We start from the raw sequence: 17,916 nt of genomic DNA on the forward strand, positions 1-17,916 counted from the left end.
CTCTCTCTCTCTCTGCTCATCAGTGCTAAAGGCATCTTTGCTCCTTTGCATTATTGTGGTTTGGTGTTAATGTGTGTGGGATCAGGGCATCACTGCATTAGTGTGGTGGATGGGTGTTGGTGGGCGAGAGTGTGTGTGGGTGCTGCGAATTGGCTGGTACAACAATGTGCTGTGTGGGCGAAAGAGAGAACTCTTCGAAAAAATGGAGTGAAGGGGTGAAATGAGGCAGTGAATATGGAGGAGGATCAAAGAAAACATTAATTAATGGAAAAGAGAATATATGCGTTATCGGTTTCACAGACCACTAATGGAAATAAAGGGTTTGTTTGTGATACCCTCTGCATTTTCACCAGAGATTCAGCTCGATTTCAAATCAACACATGAATTATAAACAACAAATGCGTTATCAGTTTAATAGTAAAGATTAAGTTAATTTTCACCTTTCGTCATGCAGTACTCTTATACTGCATATTATATGACAGCTTTAAAAGTGACAGGATTTACCTTTACTTGTCCACTTACAGTATAATAAAGTGTTCTTTTGGTTGCGCTTCTTCACTTAATGGATCAGCTCTGTTATGAATATTGGTGTCCAAACCTTGCTAGAATTCAGTATAAGTACATTTTCATTTTGTGTATTTTCATCACACCATCAAAACGACACACCACTCCTTGTAACTTCCTGTTCATCTACGCTCTAGATCATTCAGATGGCAAAATCTCAATGATTTACAGAAATGAGAATTGTTACTAGCAGCAAATATAAATTTTTTTTTTTGTGATATAAAACTGTATCTGTATTTTCACCTCATCTTCCAATACAACTAATGAAACATCTTTGAAAAAAAGATACATTTACTTACGCAAAATTGTTTACTTACATTCTACTAATACTCGTTACACTCTACTAATACCTTTAGTTTTATATAACTGTTAATGAACAATATTTAACATTGGGTAAAAAAAAAAAGAGAACAAACTACTGGCAGAACAACAAAAACAGAATTGAGACTAAAATAAGACAATTAAATCATCCACTCAGCAAAACATTGAGCAGGATCTGCAGTAAAACCTTCTACACAATCTACACAGAGGAACAGATTGTTTACCTGCTGATATGATGATGCCACGTCCATGAGAACCGCAGGAAAAGAGCACACGGAGTGAAGAGAGAAACACTGACACACTCTTGCCCTCGCTCCCTCCCTCTCCCTCTCTTTCTCTCTCAGCAACAAATTATGTAAGAGATAACGTACACTCCGCCAGTCATAACCACCAAATAAACCGACAGGGCAATCAGGACGCCTACGCCAAGCGGAGCCAATTATTACACATGCAGCTACTCATCAAATAAATGTAGAAATGGACATTAAATATTTATATAAATTAAATTATTTACTATGTGAGAAGAAAAAGATCACAGAGGGTTACAAGCTACATGAAACCAGTTGAGAAAGAAATCTGTTGCCTGGTTTCACAGACAGGGCTTAGATTAAGCCAAGCTTTAGTTCAATTAGGACATTTAAGTAGTTTTATAAACATACCTTAGAAGGAGAAAAAAAAAACATTACTGATGTGCATCTTGAGACAAAACAATGGCACTGACATATTTTAAGATCTCAGTGCAAGTCGCTTTCAGTTAAAACAGCTCAAACATGCATTTTAGTCTGTGACTAGATTTAAAGGATTAGTTCACTTTTAAAAAAACGTTTGCTGATAATTTACTCACCCCCATGTCATCCAAGATGTCCATGTCTTTCTTTCTTCAGTCGAAAAGAAATTAAGGTTTTTGATGAAAACATTTCTCCATATAATGGACGTCAATGGGCCCCAAACGGTTCAAGGTCCAAATGACAGTTTCAGTGCCGCTTCAAAGGGCTTTAAACGACACCAGACGATGAATACGGGTCTTATCTAGCGAAACGATCGCTCATTTAAAAAATAAATAAAAAAGTTTACGTTTTATAAGCACAAATGCTCGCCTTGCTCTGTTCTGTGATGCGCGTTCGTGACGTCATGTAATACGCAATTACGTTGAAAATGTCACGCTTCTATGAAAAGTCAAAAATGTCTGTCCTGACGAAAATTTTCTTTTAGGCTTTTTAATATTACAACACCCAGGATACGCACACGAAATGGGCATTTTAAACGATAAACTGACACAAAGACATTTGAATATGTGTGTATGGTCCTCCTTCCGCACATTTGTAAACACTGACTCGGTGAAGCATGACCTTTTCAACGTAATTGCGTATTACGTGACGTCACGAACGCGCATCACAGAACAGAGCAAGGCGAGCATTTGTGCTTATAAAACTTAAACTTTTTTATTTATTTTTTAAATGAGCGATCGTTTCGCTAGATAAGACCCTTATTCATCGTCTGGTGTCGTTTAAAGCCCTTTGAAGCGGCACTGAAACTGTCATTTGGACCTTGAACCGTTTGAGGCCCATAGACGTCCATTATATGGAGAAATGTTTTCATCAAAAACCTTAATTTCTTTTCGACTGAAGAAAGAAAGACATGGACATCTTGGATGACATCGGGGTGAGTAAATTATCAGCAAAAGTTTTTTTTAAAGTGAACTAATCCTTTAAGCCTCTTCTGTAAAACGGGGTTTCTTAACAAATATTTTTCACAGAATGCCACAGTTAACCAATAACAATAAAATAACCCAGATATCCATGTAATATATTTAAATAATGTTCCATATTTTAGACATTTAGATTTTTACAGACTAAGGGCCAGATTTACTAAACAACGCAAATTCCAAAAAAATGCCGATGGGAGTGGAAAGTTCTGCACTTGATCTACTGACACATTATATTTCATATAAACATATGCACATGAAGGAACAGAAGCATCCGGATCATTTCCATAATGACCACTACTTAGCGCAAATACTCTCCTCCAAAACAATTTTTGTCTGTGCCCACTCCTCTTCAGCGTGAATTTTTCACTGCGTGTCTTTAATAAATCCTTTAAGTGTTTTTTAACGCCAAAATATGGTTTGCGCTGGCCCTAAAGCCTCTGTATAGGGATCAGCATGTTAGTTATGAGGGCTTGTAAACAAACCATCCACTGCTTTATGTGTTGTGTGTGGGTGGGTAGAACTGGACTGGGGACACACATAAACATCACACAAACACATACACACATACATTCTCATGTCTTGTGGGAATATAAAATGCTTCAGGACACTGATCTTCTGTTCCAGTGTGGGAGTGCGTTTGGAAGATACTAGAAAAATATCATGGGGCATTGTGAAGTACTTTTAAAAAAATAACTTACAATTTTTCGTTTTACCAAAATAAAAAAAGTCATCATTTACGAAACATTATATGTCACTTCACGTCACAAATCCAAAAGATCCAAATCCCATTGAACTGTTAACCTGAGATCAGAGCAGTCAGTTGAATTCAAGAACCTTTTTTAGTTTTTATCTTTTCAGTGAAAATTATACTATTATTTTAAAACGGATGGTTTGGAATGGCCATGTGAAAGTACTCTTAGCTGCATTCATATGAAATATGATGTATTGTTTCGGTAGACAACGAGTAATTAACAGTTGTGTGTACATTTTACTTAGAAACTTGCCAGGTGACCAACAATGTACACTAGATCTGGCGCTACTGGAATAACATTGACTCACTTTATGTCCAACAGTGTCGCAAATATTTAGTGTATATAATATTAGTGTATATATATCACAAATATAGGCCTAAGTGAATATAATATACTCTATATGAAGCCTGCACTGTGTTGCATACTGCATTTACGTTCGATCTGTTAGAGTGAATTTTAGAAATTTAGCAGTGAAAGCTGGAGTGTTTTTAAAATATACAACACCCTATAAGCTTCAGACACTGTATGTGTACTTCAGCAAAGACATATGTCTATGTTTTATGTAAATATGCACAATATGCTATAGCAGAGATTCTGAGGAAACTTTCTCCAATGTTAGTGTGTAGTCTTTGTGGATTGCAATGGATGTGTAAATTTAATGCATAAAGATTTTTTTAATCTAAATATTGTTCAGTTTCATAAACAGACATTAGCTATTTGACTTGGGAAGTTAACCTTTATTATATATAGAATTAGTATATATTTTATTTCCTTTTTAAAGTGAAGCAGTAATTCCTATCATCAGACTTTCCACTGGCAGTGCATTGTTGCTAAGCAACTAAATGAAAAGTGTACAATAGAAATAGGACAGTTTGAGATTATAACACAGAAAGGAAAGAGCACATGCCACGGGTGATGAATATGACAGTTAAAACCAAAGAAAAACTATTTCTTCACTGCATCTAGCGATACAGTGGCCTGATAATCACCTAGTACACTGCTCAGTTTTTCTATCATTTTAAAATAAAACCCTTTATATGCCATATGAGAAGGTCGTAGAAGGATTTACAGTAAATGATGTCACCAATTTACAAAAGAATCTCTACAAACAAACAACCGCATTCATAAAGACCACCTCTCTTCTCCATAACCCATATGTGTCATCTCTCTGTTAGTTGTCATGCCAACAAATAATGAAATGCAAAAAGCTCTGACCAACATAGTTTGCCCTACATTTTATATAATAGCACTATGACACTCATAAGTTTATCAGTACTGAATATTCCTGAGTGGTATAATGGTACTTGGAATGAATAAATAAATATATTAGCAGTCCTCATAGATTGAGAGTCTTGGCAAGATGGTTTTGTGACAGTCAGTGGATCAGTTATGGATCTAGGCAGCTTTGCTGTTATTAAACCGTCCCTGAGAGAGGTAAATGTGACGTGCTGCTGGGTAATGCCGTCTGTAGCTTAGTGCATGAGCTACAGGTAATGATTGCTCAAACTCTGTCCACTTTTAGGAGTCCTTGAATATCAATCCTTCTCATTGAAGACCTTTCAATGGTATCCATGTATTTTTCCATAATTTTTTTGTAACATATTAAAAACGTCGGATTCCTTTTTCGAACCCGAATGAAGACGACGTTGTAAAGAATGTCCCGTCTGCTTTGATGTCGTTGATCTACTATCCTCTGGTATCTGAGAGTCGACAACGAGTTTTTCGACAGTGTTGTCAAATATATTCTGAAGCTGTAGGGGGAGCAAAAAATTGGCCAAGTTCCCCTTTAAGAGCGCTCCCTACGTGCAAGTTTACGAACACTCACCGCGATTCCTACGCGCATTTCCCAAAAATGCACTTTACAATGCACATAATTAAAAGGTGCTGTATGTAACTTTTTCGCAAATTTTTTATTATTTTTTTACAAAATGCTAAGTTCACATACTCGTTTCTCTGAAAAACACTTCTACAACCAGTTATTTTACTTTGAAATGTGCATTACCAGGCTGGAATGTTTGTTATTGTTTTGATGAATAAATGAACGAATGAATTAACGAATGAATGAACGAACGAACGAACGAACGAATGAGGCATTTATACAGCGCTTTTTCATATGTACTACTGTACACCCAAAGCGCTTTACAATCATGTTGGGGTCTCTCCTCAACCACCACCAGTGTGAGCATCCACTTGGATGATGCGACGGCAGCCACAGTACAACGGTGCCAGTACGCTCACCACACACCAGGTATAGTGGAGAGAGGAGAGAGTGTGATAGAGCCAATTCAGGATGGGGATTATTAGGAGGCCATGATTGTCAAGGGCCATTGGAGGGAATGTGGCCAGGACACCGGGGTTACACCCCTACACCTTTACGGGAAGTGCCATGAGATTTTTTGTGACCAGAGAGACAGGACCTCGGTTTAACGTCTCACCTGAAGGACGGACGTCTCATCCAAAGGACGGATGTGATACTGCACATTGCCAATTTTCATTGTCCATTGCGCTCCTTCCTGTTGAATGTGCTCAAACTGGCAACCCGTGTGAGCGCCGTCCAGTCTGAGGAGGAGGGGGCGGGAGAAACCACAATCTCCGATATGACTGCAGTACCTATTTCGACCTCTAGTCATTCTTACATACTGCACATTTAACGCGAGAATGCATTCTACGTGCTACTTAAGAGTCGCTGTCCATTGACGCAGTGCTGAAATATAACCTTATATGGAATCATATCCTGAACATTTAACCTAATAATCTTCATCAAATGTGGTTTATTAAAAAAGACAATTCAAAATCAAGACAACAAGACATATGTATATAAAGCACCTACAGGCGGAGGCACTGACAAAATGGCTGAACAAAAAAAAGCAAGAAAAAATACCTTTCAAAAAGATTACATGAATGTCTTTCAAGAGGAGATAGAGCGAAACAAAGATGTTATTTGCAACAGATGTAAAGAACACCATACAAATAAGGAAAAACAAAACATCTGGGAGGACATTGCTACCAAATTAACTACAACCAGGGGTGTTCAAAGATCAGGGAAGGAGGTCCGCAAGAAGTGGCAGGATTTTGCAAGCCTGGCAAAAAGGACATTGCAGAGGACTGCAATTAAAAAAAAAAAAACAGGTGGTGGGACCAATGAGTCTCTCTTTCTCACAGCAGAGGAAGAAAATGCCTTGTCAATACTTGGAACAAGTGCTTCAGACTTGTGGTGGTATTGATATCAATGGAGGAGTAGGGGTAACTCAACCTAAGCCTGAGCCAGGTCCTTCATGCTCAGAGGAACTATCAGTTTAATATGCCATCTCCCAGCACCTACCATCTCCTGGTCCTCCAAACAACCCTCCCAGACCTCAGCCTCCATCTTCAGCTGTCCAGACTGCAGCCACAACACCTCAGCAGTTTGAGAATGTTTGTAGTTGTAGTCAGGACATAGTGCAGCTGGAGAGGGAGAAACTGTATATCGTGAAAGACATTAGGCAATGCCAAAGGCTTGCAAAGAGGAGGTGAGCTTTGCCCGGCCCTCAATTTCTGTGCCAATTATCTTGCCAGAAGACTCAGGTAATATGATTATTGTTCAATGGGGATTCATTAAAGGAGAACTCCAGCGCAAAATGAACCTTTGGTCTAATTACACATTGTTACCTAGTCAACCGTTATCTGAGATTTGTTTTCATGATTATCGAATGTAAATAGTTTTATCTCTAAAAACAGTTTAGCCTATAACGCTAGTATAACGCTAGTATATGGGGCATAGAGTAATGACAAATAAAAATCGCTTGTTAATACCACTAACAAGGCTCAAAATAGCCCCACACTAACACGGCAGCATAATGAGGGTCCCTACCTTCAAACCGAAGCATTGAGAACTTTGACAGTGTCCAGACAGTTTAATAAGAAGATATTTTATACATACAGTCAACTTCACGTATACAAGCAGAAGCCATCTTAGAAAAACAGACTCGATCAGTCAATTAACGAAACGCCGATCCAAATGCGCTGAACTGTGTAGAATCTCATATGGTCCAGCGCATTTAGATCGGCGTTTCGTTGATCGACTGATCGAGTCTGTTTTTCAAAGATGGCTTCTGCTTGTATACGTGAAGTTGACTGTATGTATAAAATATCTTCTTATTAAACTGTCTGGACACTGTCAAAGTTCTCAATGCTTCGTTTTGAAGGTAGGGACCCTCATTATGCTGCCGTGTTAGTGTGGGGCTATTTTGAGCCTTGTTAGTGGTATTAACAAGCGATTTTTATTTGTCATTACTCCATGCCCCATATACTAGCGTTATACTCAGGGGTGCACATAACTGGTACGCAGGTACGCATGCGCGACAAAAATCAGGAATGCGTAATGCCACTTGTGTTACTACGCGCCTTTGCGTACTGTCGCCAAAATGCAACCTAGGCAGTGTTAATTAAAATTTTTCACAGATGAAAACGAGACGATAACTAAATAAAAACCTTGTTTTAAATGACGACCACTATGACGAATAAAAACTAGACGGAAATGTAAGGGAGGGACGATTGGGGAAGTGATCCAGTCAGAACTGATTTGCGTTTGTGGAAGATGCGCACATGTGAATTGTAACGTGCTGATCTACCGAGTCGGCATGCGCTTCATGCATGTCTCAAATCGTTAAAAAATGTAAACGTCTGGGAGAAAGAGAAGAGCAGACATATGGATAGATCTGAATAAGAGTGACGACGCGAAAGACAGCTTTATTCGGTATGTTTTTCTGTGCGAACACACACACACACACACGACCCGAAGCGTGCAGCCCCGCACATAGACGCTGCGCGCAAGGACTGAATCGAGCTCTCTTTCGCGTCTGAATGGACAAATACACACAACATTATGTCTAAATGTCCGTTTTGGAGAGTATTCACGTAAAAACAGTCGGTTATGTCTTTACAGAACGTACCGTGCATCAGTGCAATTGGATCTGCACACTCTTAAAGTGACAGTGCGTAATAAACCTAATGCCTTCTGTACACTTAATATTGATCAAACAACAAAATAAAAAGAGAAAATTCACTGCTCTTTAATATCTTTAATAAGGATTAATTATATTTAATTTATACAAATACATATATCTGAACAATCAAATAACACTTCAAATAAAAAAAAATTCTATCATTTTAGGTCGTTCTTTTCGCGCTGATGTAAATTTAAGTGTTCGTTTATTTTTATTTTATAAGTTTGGTTTTAGTTAGTTATTTTATGCTATAAAAATGGAAATGTGACGTCATGATTGACAGCTGTGGCCACGCTACATATGGGGTGAGTACCAAACACCATCTCCTGGTCCTCATCTGAGTAACTCACTGAAAAAGTTATGTGCACCCCTGGTTATACTAGCGTTATAGGCTAAACTGTTTTTAGAGATAAAACTATTTACATTCGATAATCATGAAAACAAATCTCAGATAACGGTTGACTAGGTAACAATGTGTAATTAGACCAAAGATTCATTTTGCGCTGGAGTTCTCCTTTAAGTTTCTGTCATTTCTTGTGCAATGTGAAAAGTGTTCTATATGTTGTTATGACTCATCCCACTGTATAATGTCTTTTGCAGGTCCTGGGTAACTAAATAAGCCAAATTAATCAAACTAGATGCAATGTTTGTGATTAATAAAACTTGATGCAATGTTTTGATGTCCATGTGTTTGTTGAACCACACAAGGCATAAGGCCCTATGAAATACTATAATAATTGTTATGAGTTCTTCCAAGTGATTCTGAAGTAAATGGCTAATGGTTGATTTTCAGACATAAGCATGTAAGTTTCAATATTATTAATATATAAAGTCTAAGGGTGACAGATAGCACAAATATATGTACTTCAACTAGCCAATACATTTCTACAGGTACAGACAAAACATACATGTTTTACAAGCCAGCTTTTAATCATTATGAACATTACAAACAGAGGATAGATTAAAGGAAGATGTCTTTTCTTCAATGCAGGGCCTAATGTGATTACTGAAATTGATGATAGGGAGTGGGAAATGTGAACATTATCACAGCCTGACAACCTTTACATGGTTTCTTCAAGTAAGCTATGACTTGCAGTGGAAATCATGGCTGCACTACAACGTGTTCTTCAATTAAGGCTCAGAGAAAGACAAAGCCAGAGACGACCAAAGTAGATTTGTGACTTTAAATGACTTCATCAGACAGCACCAAAACCCTTTTAATATCCTTAATGACATGGCCATAATTGGGTGATACCGTCTGCCAAGAGGGCAAATTGCCCAACTGCTAAATAGCATTGGACCTCAGCTGATGTGTGCCACCTGGAGAAATTTTGCCTTGTCCCCTTAAAGGCTGGTTCACACGGCAGAATATTTAGGCCGATTTTAGCCCCGATTCACCCCTTCCGACAATCTTAAGGATGCTCCGATTATCGTAAAATAATCTGATCAGATATTCCTGCCGTGTGTGGTGTGTTAAGACTGCTGTCGTCTGCTCGGAAGGACGTCAGGACCGCTCCGATCTCAAATCTGGGATATCCAACATGTTGGATTTTTTTGGCCCGATTTCTCCTCGTGTGTGGTGTCCCCCGGGGACAAACGAGCACGCAGCCTGTGGACTGTAGCTTGTAGCCATTCAGAAAGCGAGGTGACAAGGTGGCGAGGAAGCACCAGGAAACAAAATCTAAACAGCTTAAATCTTAAAAACAAACTACAAACTATCGCCACTGCATCCTCTTCGTCCGCCCTGATTGTTTACTCTGAAGTCACGTTTGATCTCGAGGGATTTTGCGAGATTTCCCGTCTGACCTGGGAATGCTCGGGAGTCAAATCGGTTCGTGTGTGATGTGTTGATTTTGCCATGTGGTTGCGCACCACACACACTGTACGACCAAAATTGTTAGACCCGTGATTTTTTATCGCCGTGTGTGGGGTCTCTCATGTTTGGGAAATCGGCCGACAATTTTAAAATCGTCCCGGGAAATGGACCAGGCATTAGTCTAACTTCTATCAGCCTTGAGATTGTATGCAACAGGCAGTTGGTACTTGGTACTCCAGGTACTTGGTGATGGACTTGGACTAAGTAAGGCATCAGTGTCAAGAGCTGTTCGAGGGGTCACCAATGCATTACTTCCGCTTGCTGCGAAACACAATAAATGTCCAGTATCAAGACAGGACATACAGAAATAGAATACATCATCACATCCCACAGGTCATCGGAGTGATCGATGGTACCTTGATCAAAAAAGTGTTTCCACAAAAGTGCTGTGAAGTAATAATACTAACATCTATGCAACACATTTTAATAAATTTGTAATACAACAGTACCAAAGACTCGGATGTGACAGAACCTGACTGTGTTGTCGCCTCACCTGTGTGCAGTGGTGTCACTAGGACTAATCATTCGGGGCTCAAACATCTAGTCCCGGATGTTTTTGTTTAGGGGAAATATGAGTTTAGGGGAAATATGATACGAATTAAGTAATTGGTGGTTTAATCTTAGTTCGGAGCTACTGCTTACTGGTGGTACAAACTTTTACCTGTTTAAATGAAATGATGCAATCTGAGTCTCATTTCAAAGGCTGCATCCTCTGGAGATTGCATTTGTAGGCTGCATACCTCAAATGATATCTTATTTCAGAACAGTGACCATTATAAAATTTACTATTATTCCTAGTGAATCATAAATTGTTGCAATTTCTTAATGACTTTGGAATGTTGTGGTTAGTTTACTGAAATTAAGTAAAGAAGGATGCAACACAGGTAATGTAGTAAACAACGTTAATGCCGGTGGTAGAGAGCAGGTGAAATAAACAGGTGAGTAGATGGTATGCAGGTCGTTTGAATGAACTTAGCTCAACAGTCTCTGTCTTCCAGTCATCAGCATCTACAAAGAAACAGCTGATCAGAACTGAAGAAGAGGGTCGAAGGCTGGTAAGTCAGGTAAGTTGAACGGTAGGTATCAACGAGACCAGACAATAGAGTGCCGAAGTTATGACGTCACTTTGTAGGCCAACCCGGAAGTTAGCGGTGCATGGGTTCCCTCGATCGAAAAGCTTTGCATTTTCCCCATAGACTTTTGGAAAATCGCCAAAAATAAGATCTGTGTTCAACAAAGAGTTGTGACCCTTACACGTTTTGTCTATCAAGATAATCTTTACAAGTTAATCCAAAATGTATACATTTTGAAGCCTAAATAAAGCCGTCAGATATAAAATGCTAACGGTAGGCTATAAATGGACTACAGCACACAACTCTGACCATGGTCGCGGATCAACGTCATCATCAAGCTTCCTCAAACTTTATTTAAAAAACACGCTCGCTCATTATGATCTGCGCTGTCTATGGTATGAACACTTATCCACTTTTTCATGAGAAATATTGCCCATTCGTTTTTTCCAAATATGTTAGAAACTAATTTTGTTTATACGTGCCTCTCTGAGATTTTTTTATCTTTTATTAATGTTTTATTTATTCGTTTATTATTTTGTTAGTTTATATAAACCTTAATATTATTTTCTTTGTGATTAAGATTATTATGCCTCATCATTGTGCCCAAAATAAACTTTAATAAAGATTATCTTTTCACTTTATGTTTGATTGTGTTTGCATACCATTTGCTAATTCGCCAGAAAAAAACGCGCTTTTACCATCTCAGAACGGTAAAACGAGCATCTTTCATTCGACGACTTGTGGTTGCATCTCGGGACAAAACAAAACACCATTGTCGAACAGTCTCTCCACAGAAATAAAGAACGTGAAGCTGAAGAGTGGATTAGTAGTGAGAGATTTCCTGTTTGTCATGATGACGTCTAAAGTCCCCGCCAAAGGATGTAGTCCCTTTTAGCAACTTGTTAGCAACCACCGTTTTTAAGTAACAATAAAGTTTAAAAAATCACAAGCAGGTTATAACTGGTGTGTTTTATGTCATAGATCAAAACGTGAAAATATTTAGAGGCTTTGTTAACCACAGACCTTATTTCAGGCGATTTAGCAAAAACCCATTCAAAAAACCCATAGACTTTAGGGCGAGGGAACCGGAAGTGCTAAAATGCTAACTCACTTCCGCGTTTTGGCCTACAAAGTGACGTCATAACTTCGGCACTCTATGGTGAAGTGAAATGTGACAGCTTATATCCGGTGTACTGATGAGCTGGTGCAGGTGTGTGCTATTCAGGTGAGACTGAACGAGTGGGTCTGAAGGGTCTGGTGTGGACAATGGTGTAGCCTCCGTGACATTACCCTCCCTTCATGGGCGGCTCCTGAAGGCCGCACAGGACGGCGGCGACGGGGACGGCCTCGAGCACCAGATGTTGGTAACAACACAAACAATCCATACATACAAAGAAACCAAAACAAATAAGTTCAGAAATTAAGTTATGTGTAATAATGTGAAATTACACAGGGAAAAGGTATTGAACACATGAAGAAAGAAAGGTGCAAAAAGGCATGGAAAGCCAAGATAATAAACTATCAGTAATTACAAAGCTATCCTGCCCCCTGTCAGTGCAAATTAAGCTGGTTCAGTCCCAACTGATGGCCTACAAAAAGGTATCATTGCCAAGATATCACACAAGACACATCTCATGATGGGTAAAAGCAAAGAGCGGTCTCAAGACCTTTGCAACCTAATTGTTGCAAAACATAATGATGGCATTGGTTGTAGGTGTCAGTAGATTGTATACTACAGTTGTCAGTATCCGAGATGAGCCCCGCTCATATGACGTTGTCACATCATCGGGCACAATCTACCGCAGGAACAGACGCCACCTCAGGCCTGACAGGTCCATCATGACTCACAACCTTGTACACTGACAATGACAATGACAATGACACTGTTCCAAAACCTGCTCCAATTGAGCCTCCTCAAGATGTGGAAAGGAGGGTGCGACGTCCAGAATGCACAAGAGCCGGACGTATCGTCAGACAACCGGCACGGTTTAAGGATTATGTGCTTACTTAAGTATGCTTGTTTAGTGTTATTATTGCTTGTTCACAGCAAACGTTTATTTTATACACTGGTGATATTTTCAGCATAATGTCCTTGCTTTATGACTGATTAATACTTTGTTTAAAGCTTAAGAAGGGAGATGTAGTATATGCAGTGAATGGTTCTGACCAGGACACCCCCATACAGTTTGTGTAGTTGGTATGACCGAGGGGTGTATGGCATGTGGCCAACGGGGTGAGTTAAGTTCTGGACATGCTAGTAAAGAAGCTAAGCGTTATAACTCCTGTGTGTACGTGTCTTAATCGGTCTTTGTCAGGTGACGTCACACTCGCGATACACGAAGTGCATTATGGGCGTAACCGCCATTTGTAAGGTATCGATGCTGGGGTATTCTGATGTTGGAGAATTGTGTTTTTCATTCTTTTTTCAAACTAAAACATCCTTAACATGACATTATCATCATCATCAATACAGCAAACCTATCTTTGATATTACTACTGTGTCCTTCGGTGGGAATGTAAATAAATCCTGTACACAGCCGTTTATGAAATGTCCGTGGGCTTTAAGAGATTTATATTTTTTAAATTGTTCACTGGTATATGCGCTTATACCATAAACAAGATAGTTGACAATGTCCAAGTATGAGGATGAGGAAAACAATTCGCGATCAGCACTCCAACTCACTGCAGTTGGCTCATATATGGATCTATGTTCTGAATGGATGACAATTTCTCCAAATAACGGTACCTGCCATATTTATCGAGTGCCATATTTATCGGTACGACCTTTTCTCAGTTTTCTTTTCAGTTATTTACTTGTTTTCTCTACTATTGTAATCTCTTCAATGCTCACAGTCAGTAGCGATACCTCAAAAATGGCGGCGCGGTGACGTCACACACAACAAACCCACGTGTCTGACAAAGACCGATGCTAACTGAAGTTTAACAAAGACTACACAATCTAGCGAAATGATCGGCCATTTTCTAAATATAAATAAAAATGATATACTTTTTAACCACAAAAAAAAAAAAAAAAAAAACTGACAAATACACTTTCAACATACATACATCATACTTGTAAACAGTGGGTCGGTACTTCCGACTCTGTCTTGTTGTGAAACAGTTCCTATATGAGCGATTTATAGATTATCATGACAGAATATCCTAATTGAAGATAGTTAACTCCACATCAGCAACATCAATTCATCAACTAACCATTCAGAGACGTCCTGTTGCTTCTACATGTTGTCACTTCTTCTTGAGTCTCTCCATCTTTGTCTGACTCCGTTTTAACATTAAAGGCAACAGTTTCTGTCATGTTAGTGTGTCTGCGTGAGGTAATTGCAGCTGCTAACACACACACAGCTCTTGAAACCCCGCCCTCTACAGCAGCTCATTTGCATTTAAAGGGCCAGGCACAAAACGGTGCGTTTTTTGCAAACCCTCAAAAAGTGACAACTTTAACATGCTTTATAAAAATATCTGTGGGTATTTTGTGCTAAAATTTCACACACACACTCTGGGGACATCAGAGATTTATTTTACATCTTGTGAAAATGGCATTTTATCTCCCCTTTAATATTTTTCTTACACAAACTCATCGTTTTTCTTCAGAAGGCCTTTATTAACCCCCCGGAGTCGTGTGGAGTTCGTTTATGATGGATGGATGCTCGTTTTTGAGCTTCAATCTGTTGGTTGCAATCCACTGCCTTTATAAAACTGGGAAGAGCCAGGATATTTTTTTAATATAACTCTGGTTGTATTCGTCTGTGTAACGAAACAGACACTCCAAACAGGAAAGTAGAAATGAGTAACCAGTTTATTGATACACAATGAGAAGTTGCAATGGGCACCGTAGTGGATTGTAAACAATGAAGGGCGTGGAACCGTGGATACTGACTGTCCTTGATGATGGTGGAAGAAGCCGTGGTGAAGGAAGCACACACCAGTGTTGGAGAGAGATAAACTCAGACAACGATGGTTAAGATGAAGAGGGTGACGAACTTGGAGACACAGAAGACTTCAAACTAGACGATGGAGATACTCCGTAGAGAGTTGCTTGGAAGGTAGGCGAAGAAGCTTTGAGAGTCCTACTCATTTACGAGACCAGACAAAGTACCAGGGTGAAGTGTGTGCTTATAAGTGTTTGTGGTGATGGCGTACAGGTGCTGGTAATTAATATTCAGGTGATAGTGATCTCAGTGATTGGGTGGTGGTGGAGCCTGGCTGATCCCTGACAGTACCCCCCCCTCCACGGCCTGCTCCTGAGGGCCGTGGACCCCGACGTCGTGGTGGTCGGCCTCTTCCTCGGGGTGCTGGACGATCTGGGTGAGAATCATGGAAAGCAGTAAGGAGAGTAGGGTCTAGGATGTCATCTCTAGGTGTCCAGGAACGTTCCTCTGGTCCATAACCCTCCCAGTCCACCAGATACTCCAAGCGACCACCACGGCGCCGGGAATCCAAGATCTCCCGGATCGTATAGATGGTTCCATCTTCCTGAATCAGTGGGAGAGGGGGTTCATCTGTCGGGCAAGGCTCTGTGGAGGGAACAGATACAGGTGAGTGATAAGGTTTAAGGAGTGAGACATGAAATGTAGAGTGGATTCTGTAGTGCGAGGGTAACTGGAGTTGGTAGGTGACGGGGTTGATTTGTCGGATGATAGTGAAGGGACCAACGTATCTGGGACTCAGCTTCTTGCAGGGCAGGCGCAGCTTGATGTCTCGTGTGGATAGCCAGACCTTCTGTCCTGGCTGAAAGGTAGGTGGCTCTGCCCTCCGAATGTCTGCTTGGTTCCTTTGTCTGCGCACTGCCCTCTGAAGATGATGGTGTGCGTCGTCCCAGACCCTCTCACTCTCTCGGAACCAATAGTCAACGGAGGGGACGTCGGAAGGTTCCCCGGACCATGGGAACAGTGGAGGCTGGTAACCGAGCACACACTGGAAGGGAGTGAGTCCAGTGGCAGACTGACGAAGGGAGTTTTGTGCGTACTCGGCCCAGCCTAGGAATTGGTTCCACGAATTCTGGTGGCCGTGGCAGAAGGTTCGTAGGAAGCGCCCAACCTCCTGAATCTTTCTTTCCGTTTGCCCGTTCGACTGTGGGTGGTATCCAGATGAAAGACTAACGGTCACACCTAGGAGTTTGAAGAAAGCCTTCCAAACTTGTGAGATGAACTGGGGGCCTCGATCGGATACTATATCTTCAGGGATTCCATAGTGCCGGAATACCTGATTGAAGAGGAGCTCTGCAGTAGTCATTGCTGTGGGTAAGCCCTTTAGGGGGATCAGACGGCAGGACTTTGAGAATCTGTCAACTATTACGAATATGCAGGTGTTACCATCGGATGGGGGGAGGTCTGTGGCAAAATCTACTCCCAGGTGTGACCAGGGTCGTTGAGGAACGGGTAATGGAAGAAGCTTGCCGGATGGAAGGTGGCGTGGGCTCTTGGAGATGGCGCAGTCATGACATCCTTGTACGTACCTTCTCACATCCCTAGCCATGTTAGGCCACCAGAAGCGGTCTTGCAGCAGTGAGAGAGTGCGGTTGGCCCCTGGATGGCCAGTGCCCACAGAAGTATGTGCCGAGTGAGTGAGATTGATACGTTGAGACCTGGGAACATAGGTGCGACCGGGAGGACACCCCGGCGGAGATGGTTCAGAGACACTGGAGGAGATTTGTTGATCGAGAGACCACTGGATGGGGCATACGAAGATCCTTTGAGATAAGATGGGCTCAGGTTCCTCAGTCTTCTCTTCAATGGTATGGATACGGGATAGAGCATCAGCTTTACAATTCTTTGTACCAGGACGATATGAGATTGTGAAATGGAAACGGGTGAGAAATAAAGCCCATCTTGCCTGTCTGGGGTTGAGCCGTTTGGCTTCTCGGAGGTATTGGAGGTTTTTGTGGTCGGTGAGTACCGAGAAGCTTTCCTTAGCTCCCTCCAACCAGTGTCTCCACTCCTCTAAAGCAAGCTTAATTGCCAGTAGTTCTCGGTTACCGATGTCGTAATTCATCTCCGCCGGGGATAATTTCTTGGAGAAGAAGGCGCATGGATGGAGACGAGGTGGAGTCCCCTGCTGCTGAGATAATACCGCTCCTACTCCGGTGGTCGAGGCGTCTACTTCAACTATGAACTGTTTATTCGGATCAGGGTGGACTAGAAGCGGCGCATTGGTAAAAGAATTCTTGAGGCTCTGGAAAGCTTGAGTGGCTGCTGGTGTCCAGGACAGAGATTTGGGCTTGTCTTTGAGAAGATTGGTTAACGGGGAGGTGATGGAACTGTAGTTGTGAATGAAACGGCGGTAGAAATTTGAAAATCCCAGGAAACGCTGAAGTTCTTTAATGGTTGAAGGAATTGGCCAGTTTCGAACAGCTTCCACCTTCCCCTCGTCCATTTGGATGCCGTGTTCGCTAATGTTGTAGCCGAGAAATTGGGTGGTAGACTGGTGGAAGGAGCATTTCTCGGCTTTAAGAAAGAGCTGGTGTTCCCGGAGACGTTGGAGGACCTCCGCAACATGGTGGCGATGTTCTGCCAGGCTCCGGGAATATATCAGAATGTCATCTATATAGACGATCACAGTACGATGGAGGAGTTCCCGGAGCACCTCGTGCATAAAGTCCTGGAATACGGAGGGGGCA

The 17,916-nt window shown here is 41.0% G+C and overlaps 1 protein-coding gene across 2 annotated transcripts in view; it reads right to left on the bottom strand.

Annotated features, from left to right (window-relative positions):
* ccdc136a (coiled-coil domain containing 136a) overlaps positions 1-17,916 on the bottom strand; it is a 74,912-nt gene that overhangs the window by 46,686 nt on the left and 10,310 nt on the right. The window contains exon 1 of one of the 2 annotated variants that reach the window (XR_013796429.1): positions 1,110-1,211. The exons of the other annotated variant lie outside the window; for it this stretch is intronic. The gene's annotated coding sequence lies outside the window, so the exon portion shown is untranslated. Of the gene's footprint in view, positions 1-1,109; positions 1,212-17,916 lie in introns of those variants that run through there. 2 annotated transcript variants of the gene reach the window in all.

The sequence above is a fragment of the Phoxinus phoxinus genome, assembly GCF_949152265.1.
Source record: "Phoxinus phoxinus genome assembly, chromosome: 25".
Classification (NCBI taxonomy): domain Eukaryota; kingdom Metazoa; phylum Chordata; class Actinopteri; order Cypriniformes; family Leuciscidae; genus Phoxinus; species Phoxinus phoxinus.